The 17013-nt window shown below is 40.9% G+C and overlaps 1 non-coding gene across 1 annotated transcript; it reads right to left on the minus strand.

Moving 5' to 3' along the window:
- Positions 1-11918: 11918 nt before the first annotated feature.
- Positions 11919-12026, minus strand: LOC112753629 (small nucleolar RNA R71). Its single transcript, XR_003178005.1, has one exon. It is a non-coding gene; the product is annotated as a small nucleolar RNA R71 (small nucleolar RNA).
- Between the last annotated feature and the right edge of the window lie 4987 nt (positions 12027-17013).

The following is a 17013-nucleotide window of genomic DNA, read 5'->3' on the forward strand; positions in this document are numbered from 1 at the left end:
AGTGCTTTACTAATGAAGTATACAGGTTGTTGCCCTTTGTCATCCTCTCGAACCAGTGCTGAGGCTACTGCCTGACTTCCTGGAAGGCTTGCTCGCATTCCATTGTCCATTCGAACTTCTTTCCTTTCCTTAAAGTGGCATAGAAGGGGAGGGATCTTATCGCTGATCCCGCTAAGAATCTGGATAAGGATGCTAATCTCCCATTGAGTTGTTGTACCTCTCTGACACAAATCGGGCTCTTCATATTGAGTATGGCCTGGCATTTGTCCGGGTTTGCTTCAATTCCTCTTTGTGTGAGCATGAAACCTAAGAATTTGCCCGCTTCTACTACAAAGGTGCATTTTGCGGGATTGAGTCATATGTCATGCTTCCTTATAGTGTCGAACACCTGAGCCAGGTCGGTCAGTATTGTCTCTTTGCTTTGTATCTTTATTAACATGTCGTCCACGTAGACTTCCATGATTTTTCCGATATGATCTGAAAAGACTTTATTCATTAGCCTTTGATACGTAGCTCCCGCATTCTTGAGACCGAAAGGCATCACTATGTAGCAGTAATTTGCTTTTGGTGTTAAAAACGAGGTCTTTTCTTGATCTGGTGGATACATGGAGATTTGGTTGTATCCGGAATATGCATCCATAAACGAGAGGTATCTATATCCGGATGAAACATCTACCAGAGCGTCGATACTTGGGAGTGGGTAAGGATCTTTTGGGCAGGCTTTGTTGAGATCGGTGTAGTCGGTACACATTTGCCATTTCCCATTTGATTTTTTTACCAAGACAACATTAGCTATCCATAGTGGGTACTTGACTTCTCTTATGAATCCTGCCTCCAGTAGTGCTTGTACCTGTTCTTCCACAGCTTGGGATCGTTCTGGTCCAAGTTTTCTTCGTCTCTGCTGTACCGACCGAGATCCTGGATAGACCTCCAACTTGTGACTCATTAGCTTGGGGTCTATGCCTGGCATGTCTGCAGCTTTCCATGCGAAGAGATCAACATTATCTCGTAAGAACTGTACTAGTAATTCTTTTGCATTTCCTTTCAGGATCGTGCCAATATTAGTTGTTTTGTCCGAGGTATCCCCGATCTGAACTTTCTCTATTTCTCCTTCGGGTTGTGGACGGAGTTCTTCACGTCTCTGAACTCCACCGAGCTCAATTGTATGGAACTCTTCTCCTCTTCCTCTGAGGTTTAGACTTTCGTTATAACAGCGGCGTGCCATCTTTTGATCTGCTTTTATTGTAGTTATCCCTTCTGTAGTTGAAAATTTCATGCATAGAGGTGGAGTTGAGACTATTGCGCCGAGTTGATTTAGTGTTGTCCGACCTATTAGGGCATTGTAGGCTGAACTCACGTCGACCACGATGTAGTCTATCTTGAGTGTTCTGGATTGGTTCCCTTTTCCGAAGGTTGTATGTAGTGACATGTATCCCAGTGGTTGTACTGGGGTATCGCCCAGTCCGAACAGGCTGTTCGGGTATGCTCTAAGCTCCTTTTCTTCTAAGCCGAGCTTGTCGAAGGCAGTTTTGAATAAGATGTCGGTGGAGCTCCCGTAGTCTATTAATGTGCGGTGGAGATTGGCGTTCGCCAGTATGATGGTGATGACCATGGGATCGTCGTGTCTTGAGATGACACCTGATGCGTCTTCTTTGGTGAATGTGATTGCAGGGATGTCGGGTGCTTCCTCCTTCCCTTCGACATGATATACTTCTTTGAGATATCTTTTGTGGGATGACTTGGAGATTCCTCCTCCTGCAAATCCTCCGTGTATCATGTGGACATGTATTTCTGGCGTACGAGGTGATCGCTCAGCTCGTCCGACATCTTCATCCCTTCGTCTTTTTCTTTTCTCATCATCTCGGGTGGCCAGGTACCGATTTAGTTTTCCTTCTCTTACTAATTTTTCTATGATGTTTTTTAAATCGAAACATTCGTTGGTGGAATGTCCTCGGACCCGATGATACTCACAGTATTCGTTCCAATTTCCTCCTCCTCTTTTGCCTTTGAGTGGTCGAGCTGGGGGTATCTTTTCTGTGTTACAGACTTCTTTGTAAATATCCACCAGGGACACCCGAAGAGGGGTGTAATTATGATAATTTTTTATTTTTTCCCCCGTTCGATCTTCCTTCTTCTTGGATTCTTTATCTTTATCTTGGTAGGTGAAACCGGATTTCGAGGCCTCCCCAAGTCGGGAATTTTCTTCCATGTTGATGTACTTCTCTGCCCGCTCTTGCACCTCATCTAGAGATGTGGGGTATTTCTTTGATATAGATTGGCTGAAAGGTCCCTCTCGTAAGCCGTTGATGAGGCCCATAACGGCAGCCTCTGTTGGCAAGCTTTGTATATCCAGGCATGTTTTGTTGAATCTTTCCATGTAGTTGCAAAGACTTTCCCGATCTCCTTGCCTGATTCCTAGTAGACTGGGGGCGTGCTTGGCCTTGTCTTTTTGGATGGAGAATCTGGCCAAGAACTTTTTGGCTAGGTCATCAAAGCTTGAGATGGACTTAGGAGGTAAGTTGTCGAACCATCTAATTGCTGTCTTCGTGAGAGTCGTTGGAAAAGCTTTGCAGCGAACGGCGTCTGAGGCGTTGGTGAGGTACATTCTATTTCTGAAGTTACTGAGGTGATGGTTGGGATCTGTAGTGCCATCATACAAAGTCATATCCGGAAGTTTGAAGTCTTTAGGGATTTTAGTCTTCATGATTTTCCTAGTGAATAGATCTTGATCCTTGCGAGAGTTATCCTCAAGGGTGGTCCGGGTAGCCTTTGCTTTGAGATCGGCTTCGAGTTGTAGGAGTTTATCTTCCAATTCTCGACGTCGTCTTACCTCTCTTTGTAGATCCTTGCCGATTTCTTGTTGGTACTGGCTTTCTTTTTTGAGTTGCTTTAGGCGATCTTGAAGTGCTTCTATTACTCCCGGATGTGATGAGTTTTTGTCTCCGTTAGATTCTGGAGTGTCTTTTGGTGTGGCACCCGTGTTTTTGTGTGGCATTCTGTCCTCTAAATCTGAGTTGTGGTCGTTATCCTGTTCGTTCGCCATGGTGATGGGATGACTTCCAGGTTCCCCGGCAACGGCGCCAATGTTCTGAAGATTACCTGAAACTGTAGGTCGATCTCGGATGAGATCTTCTGTACTGGTCGGAGATGATGTGTCCGGCTGGCTGGTGGCGGCCGGAGCTGTTGTGCCCGACTTGTTAGATTGGCTGCACTTCCGATCCTTGGTCACCGGAAGGTGGGGGGTACCTGCAAGAGACTCTGATGCTTAAGTTAGCACGGGTATTAAGTAGGTTTATTGTAGAATCAGAGTATGAGTTATACCTAGGTGCTCCAGTGTATTTATAATAGTGTGGGCTGACCTTTCTGATAAGATAAGTTAGTTATCTTATCTTATCTTATCTTATTTTGAGTGAAGTCAGCTTATCTTCAAGGGAACCGCCTTTATCTCTATAAGCTTGGACTGCCTTTGGATTTGGGTCGTATTCCTCTATTTGGACCCTTTATTGGGCTTTCCTGTCGATTTGGCTGACCTCTTTGAGAAGAGGTCGGGTAGCCTGACCTGAAGAGGTCGGTCGTTTTGTCGCCAATCATCCCAGGTCGGATAGCTCGACCCAGGACGTGAACATGTACCGACTTCCAATACAAAAGAAGATTTAGAAGTACACAGTGGCATCTGTGGCAACCACCTCGGAGCACAGGCACTCACCAAGAAAGTACTCCGAGCTGGATTTTATTGGCCGACCTTACAAAAAGAAGCAACAGAATTCGTGAAGACATGTCCACCATGTCAGAAACATGCCAACTTTCATATCGCCCCGCCAGAGGAGCTCATCAGCGTAACCTCACCCTGGCCATTCGCAAAATGGGGACTCGATCTTCTCGGACCCTTCCCTCAAGGATCAGGACAAGTCAAATTCCTCATAGTGGGGGTAGACTATTTCACAAAATGGATCGAGGCAGAACCCCTAGCTAACGCCACGGCTCAAAGAAGTCAAAAATTCTCATATAGAAATATTGTCACAAGGTTTGGGGTTCCATACTCTATAACCACAGACAATGGCACTCAATTTACAGATGTAGGCTTCAGAAAGTTGGTGGCCGATCTAAACATAAAATACCAATTCACATCCGTAGAACACCCCCAAGCCAATGGACAAGCGAAAGCTACTAACAAAGTCATATTAGCTGGACTAAAATGGAGATTACAGGATGCAAAGGGAGCCTGGGCCGAAGAGCTCCCACAAGTCCTATGGGCATATCGGACGACGCCACACTCCACCACAAATGAATCATCCTTCCAATTAGCTTACAGAATGGAGGCAATGATCCCAGTAAAGGTCGAAGAAGGGTCGCTTAGAGTGATCCACTACAATGAAGAGGCCAACTCCCAACTTCAAAGGGAAGACCTCGACCTACTTCCAGAAATCCGAGAAAGAGCTCGGATCAGAGAAGAGGCATTAAAACGACGAATGGCTTCAAGATACAATCAAAAGGTAGTGCCACGAGGTTTTGCCGAGAACAACCTCATCCTAATCCGAAATGATATCGGAACAACTCGACCTGGAGAAGGAAAGCTGGCAGCAAACTGGAAAGGACCCTACCGAGTCATAGAAGTACTTGGAAAGAGCTACTACAGACTGTCCGAACTAGAAGGGCGAGAGCTTCCCAGGTCATGGCACGCTTGCAACCTACGAAGGTATTATAGTTAGAGGTAATAAGAATCTTACGATAAGGTGCACTCTTTTTCCTGAAAAGGTTTTTTAATAAGGCACCGAGCCAAGATTCGTAAGATACCTAACTTAGAGGAGTAAAACTCCCACACGTAAATATTTTCATATTTTCTATTTTGAATAAAGTTTTTCAAATTTTCTATAAATCCTTTATCAAGACGCATTAATCTAAAACGCAAAAAATTCATCGCCCGATTATAAAGCTACAGATCGGCAGAAAGTGAAAATCAAATTCACTGCACGATCACAATGAAGACCAACAAAGATGAAAACAAAATTCATCAAAAGGTCGACCAACGGGGATCAAACCTAATTTCTACAAAATCAGCAAAGATGAAAAGGCGACAAAAACAGAATAATGCAAGAAGTTATCGAAAGTGATCCATAGAAAGGACCTGACGAGGTCTTAATAAAAATGGGTTGCTAAAAACAACTTAAAGACCGGCTGACATAGAAGAAGTCGGACCAGTCGACCACAAAAACCAAAAGTTATAAAAAGTAAATCCCTGGAAAGAGTCCTTGCCAGCCCTAAAAAAGAGGATTGCTAGAAATAACTTAGAAGGGCCCGACATGATGAAGTTGGCCCAGAACAAAAAGTTATAAGAAGTAATCCCTAAAAGAGACCTGACAAAGGTCCCAAAAAAAAAGATTACTAAAATAACTTAGAAGGGCCCGACATGATGAAGTCGGCCAAGAACATAAAGTTATAAAAGTAATCCCTAAAAGAGACCTGACAAAGGTACAAAAAGAGAATTGCTAGAAATAACTTAGAAGGGACCGACATGATGAAGTCACCCCAACAAAGCCATAAAGTTATAAAATTAATCCATAAAAAGAGATCTGACAAAAGATCCAAAAATGGATTGCTAGAAATAACTCAGAAGAGGCCGACGCAACAAAGTTGACTCGATAAGCTACCAAAAGTTATAATCCATAAGAAAAGACCTACCGAGGTCCAAGCAGAAGCAAAAACACGACCAAGTCTAAGAAGTCAGACAACTGAAAGCAGGCACTATAAGGGACCCAAGTCGGACCCAGAAAGCCATGACTTCACAAAAATCAAATTACTGGCATTATACCAGAGAGCGCAAAGAAGACTAGTTGCACAAAGCTAGCTTCAACCCAGATGGAAAACAAAACACAAAGGCAATCAAAAGAGATTGGAACAACAAGACTCCAACACTCCATGAAATTAGAGAATTATATTACAATGGTTCGGGGGAAATACTTAGATTTTAGTCCGAAAAATGTGACGTTGGCGTTCAACTTGCCTATGATGCAAGAAGATGCACGCCCCTACACTAGAAGGGTCAACTTTGATCAAAGGTTGGACCAAGTCCTCATGGACATATGTGTAGAAGGAGCTCAATGGAAGATTGACTCAAAAGGCAAACCGGTTCAACTGAGAAGACTGGACCTTAAGCCTGTAGCTAGAGGATGGTTGGAGTTCATCCAACGCTCCATCATCCCCACTAGCAACCGATCTGAACTTACTGTGGATCGGGCCATCATGATCCATAGCATCATGATTGGTGAGGAAGTAGAAGTTCATGAAGTCATCTCCCTTGAACTCTACAAAATAGCCGAAAAGTCCTCACCCTTGGCAAGGCTAGCTTTCCCTCATCTTATTTGCCATCTATGTTACTCAGCTGGAGCTTTCATAGAAGGAGACATTCCCATTGAGGAAGAGAAGCCCATCACTAAGAAAAGGATTGAGCAAATAAGAGAGCCCACTCATGGAGCTCAAGAAACACGTGAGGAAGCTCATCATCAAGAAATCCCTGAGATACCTCAAGGGATGCACTTTCCTCCACAGAATTTTTGGGAGCAAATCAACACCTCCCTAGGAGAATTAAGTTCCAACATGGGATAACTAAGGGTAGAACATCAAGAGCACTCCATCATACTCTATGAAATTAGAGAAGATCAAAGAGCTATGAGGGAGGAGCAACAAAGACAAGGAAGGGACATAGAAGAGCTCAAGGACATCATTGGTTCCTCAAGAAGGAAACATCACCATCACTAAGGTGGACTCACTCCTTGTTCTTAAATTTTCTGTTTTTCGTTTTCTTATGTTAAATGTTTATCTATGTTTGTGTCTTTATTACATGATCATTAGTGTCTAAGTGTCTATGCCTTAAAGTAGTGAATATGAATCCATCACCTCTCTTAAATGAAAAATGTTTTTAATTCAAAAGAACAAGAAGTACATGAGTTTTGAATTTATCCTTGAACTTAGTTTAATTATATTGATGTGGTGACAATACTTTTTGTTTTCTGAATGAATGCTTGAACAGTGCATATGTCTTTTGAAGTTGTTGTTTAAGAATGTTAAATATGTTGGCTCTTGAAAGAATGATGACAAGGAGACATGTTATTTGATAATCTGAAAAATTATAAAAATGATTCTTGAAGCAAGAAAAAGCAGTGAATACAAAAAGCTTGCAGAAAAAAAATGGCGAAAAAAAAAATAGAAAGAAAAAGAAAAAGCAAGCAGAAAAAGCCAAAAGCTCTTAAAACAAAAAGGCAAGAGCAAAAAGCCAATAACCCTTAAAACCAAAAGGCAAGGGTAAATAAAAAGGATCCCAAGGCTTTGAGCATCAGTGGATAGGAGGGCCTAAAGGAATAAAATCCTGGCCTAAGCGGCTAAACCAAGCTGTCCCTAACCATGTGCTTGTGGCGTGAATGTGTCAAGTGAAAACTTGAGACTGGGCGGTTAAAGTCAAGGTCCAAAGCAAAAGAAGAGTGTGCTTAAGAACCCTGGACACCTCTAATTGGGGACTTTAGCAAAGCTGAGTCACAATCTGAAAAGGTTCACCCAATTATGTGTCTGTGGCATTTATGTATCCGGTGGTAATACTGGAAAACAAAGTGCTTAGGGCCACGGCCAAGACTCATAAAGTAGCTGTGTTCAAGAATTAACATACTGAACTAGGAGAATCAATAACACTATCTGAACTCTGAGTTCCTATAGATGCCAATCATTCTGAACTTCAATGGATAAAGTGAGATGCCAAAACTATTCAAGAGGCAAAAAGCTACAAGTCCCGCTCATCTGATTGGAGCAATGTTTCATTGATAGTTTGGAATTTATAGTATATTCTCTTTTTTTATCCTATTTGATTTTCAGTTGCTTGGGGACAAGCAATAATTTAAGTTTGGTGTTGTGATGAGCGGATAATTTATACGCTTTTTGGCATTGTTTTTAGTAGGATCTAGTTACTTTTAGAGATGTTTTTATTAGTTTTTATGTTAAATTCACATTTCTGGACTTTACTATGAGTTTGTGTGTTTTTCTATGATTTCAGGTATTTTCTGGCTTAAATTAAGGGACTTGAGCAAAAATCAGATTCAGAGGTTGAAGAAGGACTGCTGATGTTGTTGGATTCTGACCTCTCTGCACTCAAAGTAGATTTTCTGGAGCTATAGAACTCAAAATGGCGCGCTTCCAATTGCGTTGGAAAGTAGACATCCAGGGCTTTTCAGCAATATATAATAGTTCATACTTTGGCCGAGTTTAGATGACGTAAAAGGGCGTTGAACGCCAGTTCAATGCTGCAGTCTGGAGTTAAACGCCAGAAACACGTCACGAACCAGAGTTGAACGCCAAAAACACGTTACAACTTGGCGTTCAACTCCAAAAGAAGCCTCTGCACGTGTAAACTTCAAGCTCAGCCCAAGCACACACCAAGTGGGCCCCGAAAGTGGATTTATGCATCAATTACTTACTTCTGTAAACCCTAGTAGCTAGTTTAGTATAAATAGGACTTTTTACTATTGTATTAGACATCTTATGATCTTCGGATCATCTTATGATCTTTGGAACATCTTTTGATCTATTGATCACGTTTGGGGGCTGGCCATTCAGCCATGCCTGAACCTTTCACTTATGTATTTTTCAACGGTAGAGTTTCTGCACTCCATAGATTAAGGTGTGGAGCTCTGCTGTTCCTCATTATTTAATGCAAAGTACTACTATTTTTCTATTCAATTCAACTTATTCCGCTTCTAAGATATCCATTCACACCCAAGAACATGATGAAGGTGATGATTATGTGACGCTCATCATCATTCTCACTTGTGAACGCGTGCCTGACAAACACTTCCGTTCTACATGCAAACAAGCTAGAATGAGTATCTCTTAGATATCTAATACAGGGGACCGAGTCCGAGTTATTAGTATCTTTGTGGTATAAGTTAGAACCCATGGATGGCCATTCCTGAGATCCGGAAAGTCTAAACCTTGTCTGTGGTATTCCGAGTAGGATCTGGGAAGGGATGGCTGTGACGAACTTCAAGCTCGCGAGTGCTGGGCGTAGTGACAGACGCAAAAGGATAGTAAATCCTATTCCAGTATGATCGAGAACCTCCAGATGATTAGCCATGCCGTGACAGAGCATTTGGACCATTTTCACAGAGAGGATGGGATGTAGCCATCGACAACGGTGATGCCCTTACAGAAAGCTTGTCATGGAAAGGAGTAAGACTGATTGGATGAAGACAGTGGAAAAGCAGAGATTCAGAGGAACGAAAGCATCTCTATACGCTTATCTGAAATTCTCACCAATGAATTACATAAGTATTTCTATCTTTATTTTCTATTTATTTATTATTATTATTCGAAAACTCCATAACCATTTGATATCCGCCTGACTGAGATTTACAAGGTGACCATAGATTGCTTCATACCAACAATCTCCGTGGGATCGACCCTTACTCACGTAAGGTTTTATTACTTGGACGACCCAGTACACTTGCTGGTTAGTTGTGCGAAGTTGTGAAGTTATGTTTGGACCATGGTATTGTGCACCAGTTATTGGCGCCATTGCCAGGGAGAGAATGAACAACAAATTTTACAATCTCAGAGTAACAATTTCGCATACCAAGTTTTTGGCGCCGTTATCGGGGATTGTTCGAGTTTGGACAACTGACGGTTCATCTTGTTGCTCAGATTAGGTAATTTTCTTTTTGTTTTATTTTCAAAAAATTTTCAAAAATCTTTCAAAAATTTCTCATCTGTTTTCGAAAATTATTCTAAATTTTTAAGAATGAATTCTAGTGTTTCATGAAGCATGTTGAAGCCTGGCTGGCTGTAAAGCCATGTCTAATTCTTTTGGACTGTGGCTTCCAACCATCAGCATAGAGGCAAGTTAATTGGAATATCAGTTGTTGCATGCCTGATTTATATCCTAAAGCTGGCTGGCTATTAAGCCATGCCCAACCCTTGGATTGGAGCTTTAGGCCAACATTGAAAGATTCCTGGGATTCTTATTAAAAATTTTGAATTTCTTATTTTCTTTTTCTATATGTTTTTCAAAAAAAAAGTTAAAAGAAAATACAAAAAAATCATAAAATCATGAAATCAAAAAATATTTTGTGTTTCTTGTTTGAGTCTTGAGTCAATTTCAAGTTTGGTGTCAATTGCATTTTTTCTAAAAATTTATGCATTTTTCGAAAATTCATGCATTCATAATGTTCTTCATGATCTTCAAGTTGTTCTTGGTAAGTCTTCTTGTTTGATCTTTAAATCTTCTTGTTTTGTGTCTTTTCTTGTTTTTCATATGCATTTTTCGTTTGTTAGAGTCCAAGCATTAAAGATTTCTAAGTTTGGTGTCTTGCATGTTTTCTTTGCGTAAAAAATTTTTCAAAAATATGTTCTTGATGTTCATCATGATCTTCAAAGTGTTCTTGGTGTTCATCTTGACATTCATAGTGTTCTTGCATGCATCATGTGTTTTGATTCATAATTTTCATGTTCTGAGTCATTTTTTTTGTTTTTCTCTTTCATCATTAAAAATTCAAAAATAAAAAAAATATCTTTCCTTTTTTCTCTCATAAATTTCGGAAATTTGGATTGACTTTTTCAAACATTTTTAAAATCTAGTTGTTTCTTATTAGTCAAATCAAATTTTCAATTTAAAAATCTTATCTTTTTCAAAATCTTTTTCAAAAATCATATCTTTTTCATTTTTCTTATTTATTTTTGAAAATTTTAAAAATATTTTTCAAAAATCTTTTTCTTAACCTTATCTCATAATTTTTGAAAATATCATCAAAAATTAATGTTTTGATTCAAAAATTTCAAGTTTGTTACTTGCTTGTTAAGAAAGATTCAAACTTTAAGTTCTAGAATCATATCTTGTGATTTCTTGTGAGTCAAGTCATTAATTATGATTTAAAAATAAAATCTTTTTCAAAACTAATTCTAATCATATCTTCCTATCATATCTTTTTTTTTAAATCTTATCTTTTTCAAAAATTTGATTTTCAAATATCTTTTCTAACTTCTTATCTTCTTATCTTTTAAAAATTGATTTTTAAAATTTGTTTCAACTAACTAATTAACTTTTTCTTTGTTTCTTATCTTTTTCAAAACTACCTAACTAACTATCCCTCTCTAATTTTCGAAAATCATTAACTCCTTTTCAAAAATTATTTTCGAAAATCTCTCTCTCATCTCCTTCTATTTATTTATTCATCTACTAACACTTCATCTCACCCAAATTCGAACCCCCTCTTCCATCTGTGTTCGAATTTTCTCTTCTTCTCTTCTTTACATTACATTCTTTTCTTCTTCTACTCACACAGGGGAACCTCTATACCTGGGTAAAAAGGATCCCTATTATTATTATTTTTCTGTTCCCTCTTTTTCATATGAGCAGGAGCAAGGACAAGAACATTCTTGTTGAAGCAGACCCTGAACCTGAAAGGACTCTGAAGAGGAAACTAAGAGAAGCTAAAATACAACAATCCAGAGATAACCTTACAGAAATTTTTGAACAGGAAGAGGAGATGGCAGCCGAAAATAATAATAATACAAGGAGGATTCTTGGTGACTTTACTGCACCTAATTCCAATTTACATGGAAGAAGCATCTCCATCCCTACCATTGGAGCAAACAATTTTGAGCTGAAACCTCAATTAGTTTCTCTGATGCAACAAAACTGCAAGTTTTATGGACTTCCATCTGAAGATCCTTTTCAGTTCTTAACTGAATTCTTGCAGATCTGTGATACTGTTAAGACTAATGGAGTAGATCCTGAAGTCTACAGGCTCAGGCTTTTCCCTTTTGCTGTGAGAGACAGAGCTAGAATATGGTTGGATTCTCAACCTAAAGATAGCCTGAACTCTTGGGATAAGCTGGTCAAGGCTTTCTTAGCCAAGTTCTTTCCTCCTCAAAAGCTGAGTAAGCTTAGAGTGGATGTTCAAACCTTCAGACAGAAAGAAGGTGAATCCCTCTATGAAGCTTGGGAGAGATACAAGGAACTGACCAAAAAGTGTCCTTCTGACATGCTTTCAGAATGGACCATCCTGGACATATTCTATGATGGTCTGTCTGAATTAGCTAAGATGTCATTGGATACTTCTGCAGGTGGATCTATTCACCTAAAGAAAACGCCTGCAGAAGCTCAAGAACTCATTGACATGGTTGCTAATAACCAGTTCATGTACACTTCTGAGAGGAACCCTGTGAGTAATGGGACGCCTCAGAAGAAGGGAGTTCTTGAAATTGATACTCTGAATGCTATATTGGCTCAGAATAAAATATTGACTCAGCAAGTCAATATGATTTCTCAGAGTCTGAATGGAATGCAAGCTGCATCCAACAGTACTCAAGAGGCATCTTCTGAAGAAGAAGCTTATGATCCTGAGAACCCTGCAATTGCAGAGGTAAATTACATGGGTGAACCATATGGAAACACCTATAATCCCTCATGGAGAAATCACCCAAATCTCTCATGGAAGGATCAACAAAAGCATCAACAAGGCTTTAATAATGGTGGAAGAAACAGGTTTAGCAATAGCAAGCCTTTTCCATCATCCACTCAGCAACAGACAGAGCACTCTGAATAAAATACCTCTAATTTAGCAAACTTAGTATCTGATCTATCTAAGGCCACTGTGAGTTTCATGAATGAAACAAGGTCCTCCATTAGAAATTTGGAAGCACAAGTGGGCCAGCTGAGTAAAAGGATCACTGAAATCCCTCCTAGTACTCTCCCAAGCAATACAGAAGAAAATCCAAAAGGAGAGTGCAAGGCCATTGAATTGACCATCATGGCCGAACCCACAAGAGAAGAGAAGGACGTGAATCCCAAGGAGGAAGACCTCCTGGGACGTCCAGTGATCAATAAGGAGTTTCTCTTTGAGGAACCAAAGGACTCTGAGGCTCATTTAGAGACCATAGAGATTCCATTAAACCTCCTTACGCCCTTCATGAGCTCTGATGAGTATTCTTCTTCTGAAGAGAATGAGGATGTTACTGAAGAGCAAGTTGCCAAGTTCCTTGGTGCAATCATGAAGCTGAATGCCAATTTATTTGGTAAAGAGACTTGGGGAGATGAACCTCCCCTGTTCACCAATGAACTAAATGCATTGGATCAACTGAGATTGCCTCAGAAGAAACAGGATCCTGGAAAGTTTCTAATACCTTGTACCATAGGCACCATGACCTTTGAGAAGGCTCTATGTGACCTTGGGTCAGGAATAAACCTCATGCCACTCTCTGTAATGGAGAAACTGGAAATCTTTGAGGTGCAAGCTGCTAGAATCTCATTAGAGATGGCAGACAATTCCAGAAAACAGGCTTATGGACAAGTAGAGGACATGTTAGTAAAGGTTGAAAGCCTTTACATCCCTGCTGATTTCATAATCCTAGATACTGGGAAGGATGAGGATGAATCCATCATCCTTGGAAGACCCTTCCTAGCCACAGCAAGAGCTGTGATAGATGTTAATAGAGGTGAATTAGTCCTTCAATTGAATGGGGACTCCCTTGTGTTTACAACTCAAGGTTATCCTTCTGTAAACATGGAAAAGAGGCACAGTAAGCTTCTCCCACTGCAGAGTCAACCAGAGCCCCACAGTCAAACTCTAAGTTTGGTGTTGGGAGGCCACAACCAAACTCTAAGTTTGGTGTTGAACTCCCATATCCAAACTCTAAGTTTGGTGTTGGAAAGTCTCAACAATGCTCTGAACATCTGTGAGGCTCCATGAGAGCCCACTGTCAAGCTATTGACATTAAAGAAGCGCTTGTTGGGAGGCAACCCAATTTTTATTTATCTAATTTTATTTTTATTTTTATTGTTCTTTCATGTTTTATTAGGTTCATGATCATGTGGAGTCACAAAATAAATATAAAAATTGAAAACGAAATCAAAAACAGCAAAAGAAAAATCACACCCTGGAGGAGGATCTTACTGGCGTTTAAACGCTAGTAAGGAGCATCTGGCTGGCGTTCAACGCCAGAACAGAGCATGGATCTGGCGTCGAACGCCAGAAACAAGCAGCATCCTGGCGTTTAGACGCCAGAAATGCACACTGAGGAAGAGCTGGCGCTGAACGCCAGAAACAAGCATCTGGCTGGCGTTCAACGTCAGAAATATGTTGCATCTAGGCGCTGAACGCCCAGAACAAGCATCAATTTGGCGTTTAAATGCCATAATTGCATGCAAAGGCATTTTACATGCCTAATTGGTGCAGGGATGTAAATCCTTGACACCTCAGGATCTGTGGACCCCACAGGATCCCCACCTACCACCACTCACTCTCTTCCCTCTTCTCAATGTTCATCCTTTCTTCCCAATAAACACTATTTCCCAAAACTCTTCACCAATCACCTCAATCTTTCTTCCCTATCACCACTTCACCACTCACATCCATCCACTCTTACCCATAAACTCCACCTACCTTCAAAATTCAAAATCAATTTCCCACCCAAACCCACCCTATATGGCCGAAACTAACCCCCCCTCCCCTCCCTATATAAAGCCTTCCATTCTTCCTCATTTTCACACAACACAACCTTCTTTTCCCCTTCTTGGCCGAATACACCTCTCCCTCCTCTCCTCCATATTTTCTTCTTCTTCTTCATCTATTCTTTCTTCTCTTGCTCGAAGGCGAGCAATATTCTAAGTTTGGTGTGGTAAAAGCATAAGCTTTTTGTTTTTCCATTACCATTGATGGCACCCAAGACCGGAGTATCCTCTAGAAAAGGGAAGACAAAAGCTTCCACCTCCGAGTCATGGGAGATGGAAAGATTCATCTAGAAAGCCCATCAAGACCACTTCTATGATGTTGTGGCCAAGAAGAAGGTGATCCCCGAGGTCCCTTTCAAGCTCAAGAGAAATGAGTATCCAGAGATTCGACATGAAATCTAAAGAAGAGGTTGGAAAGTTCTAACAAACCCCATCCAACAAGTCGGCATCCTAATGGTCCAAGAGTTCTATGCCAATGCATGGATCACTAGGAACCATGATCAAAGTAAGAACCCGAATCCAAAGAATTATATTACAATGGTTCGGGGGAAATACTTAGATTTTAGTCCGAAAAATGTGAGGTTGGCGTTCAACTTGCCTATGATGCAAGAAGATGCACGCCCCTACACTAGAAGGGTCAACTTTGATCAAAGGTTGGACCAAGTCCTCATGGATATATGTGTGGAAGGAGCTCAAAGGAAGATTGACTCAAAAGACAAACCGGTTCAACTGAGAAGACTGGACCTTAAGCCTGTAGCTAGAGGATGGGATGTAGCCATTGACAACGGTGATGCCCTTACAGAAAGCTTGCCATGGAAAGGAGTAAGACTGATTGGATGAAGACAGCGGGAAAGCAGAGATTCAGAGGAACGAAAGCATCTCTATACGCTTATCTGAAATTCTCACCAATGAATTACATAAGTATTTCTATCTTTATTTTCTATTTATTTATTATTATTATTCGAAAAATCCATAACCATTTGATATCCGCCTGACTGAGATTTACAAGGTGACCATAGCTTGCTTCATACCAACAATCTCCGTGGGATCGACCCTTACTCACGTAAGGTTTTATTACTTGGACGACCCAGTGCACTTGCTGGTTAGTTGTGCGAAGTTGTGAAGTTATGTTTGGATCATGGTATTGTGCACCAGTTATTGGCGCCATTGCCAGGGAGAGAATGAACAACAAATTTTACAACCTCAGAGTAACAATTTCGCATACCAGTGCCATCTTGATGTTGCTTCGGGTAATGAAATCCAAATTACGAAGAAGGAAAACATCGTCAGTAGGAACAACACCATAGGGACCAATCTGCTGGTCGACAAACCCAACAGCGTCAAAGTCAAGAGCATCTAGATTGAAGGGTTCAACATTTCGAGGTCTTTTTGAAGGGGGAACAGCTATAGGAAAGGAGGCAGCGGCAGAAGCCTAGGGTGGATCAAGCACATGGACCCGAGGGGTAGGGATCATCCTTCTCGGGCCAGGAGAGCTCAGTATGGGCTGTTTGGGAGGAACACGAGAAGACCCTTCCCCAGCCACTTTGGCCGAGATATTTTGGGCCGCAGTAGCCTTCTTTGCCTTTTTAAAGGCTTTCATAGAGTCATTATTTTTTGCCATATCTAAAAAACAAAATCAACCATAGAAGCAAGTTACAAGCTGCTAAAAGAAGGAAGCAAAGTAAAAAAGCAAAACATATCAATCAATACCCAACGCAGTTCGGACAAGGGATGGGTCCCCCAAAAATTTCTTAGTGTCAAGATGGGGAGGTTCTCCCCAAATATCCTCCAACACATTTACAAAGGCCTACTTGACTTTGTCAAGAATCTCCCACGTGTATCGAGACACCACTACATTCTGTTGCCAACACAAGGGGAAGGCATGTTCATCATTCGCTTCTAGAAAAAACGGTCGAGCTCCCTCAACCGCTCAGATCTTAAAAAAGTAATTCTTAAAGTCCCTAAAGGACTCATCATACATGGCAAAAACTTTATGTCCCTGGGCAGATCTAAAGAAAATCAAAGAGGCTTTCTTTTTGGAAGAAATCCCGGGCTTAGTTAAAACAAAAAGGTAAAGGAAGAGAGTCTGAGAAGGTGTGACGTCCAACTCTTGACAAAGCAGCTGAAAGATCTTGATAAAAACCCCAGGAGTTCGGATGGAGCTGGGATGGAGCTACGTTACACGACCACAACAAATCGGTCTCTAAGGAAGTGAAAGAAAAAGTAATATTCACCTGGCTGAAAAAATAGTCATAAGCGTAAAAGAAAGGGCGCTCCCCCCGGGTCAGAGCAGGAAAGTAAACCCTCTCCTCAGAATCAGGCGCTACCAATTCATAGTTCTTTTCCTAATCTCTACTCTTACAGAGATGGTGATGTTTCCTAAGCTCCACACAAAACTCAGCATTCACCACGAAAACACACATTAACACAAGGGAGTCCAACCAGTCAGACATCCCCTCAGGAACCTTTGAAGATATCCCAACAATATTTTTGCGAGAAGACATGGCCAACTAGTCCTACAAACA

The sequence above is a fragment of the Arachis hypogaea genome, chromosome 15 (genome assembly GCF_003086295.3).
Source record: "Arachis hypogaea cultivar Tifrunner chromosome 15, arahy.Tifrunner.gnm2.J5K5, whole genome shotgun sequence".
In the NCBI taxonomy this organism is placed as follows: domain Eukaryota; kingdom Viridiplantae; phylum Streptophyta; class Magnoliopsida; order Fabales; family Fabaceae; genus Arachis; species Arachis hypogaea.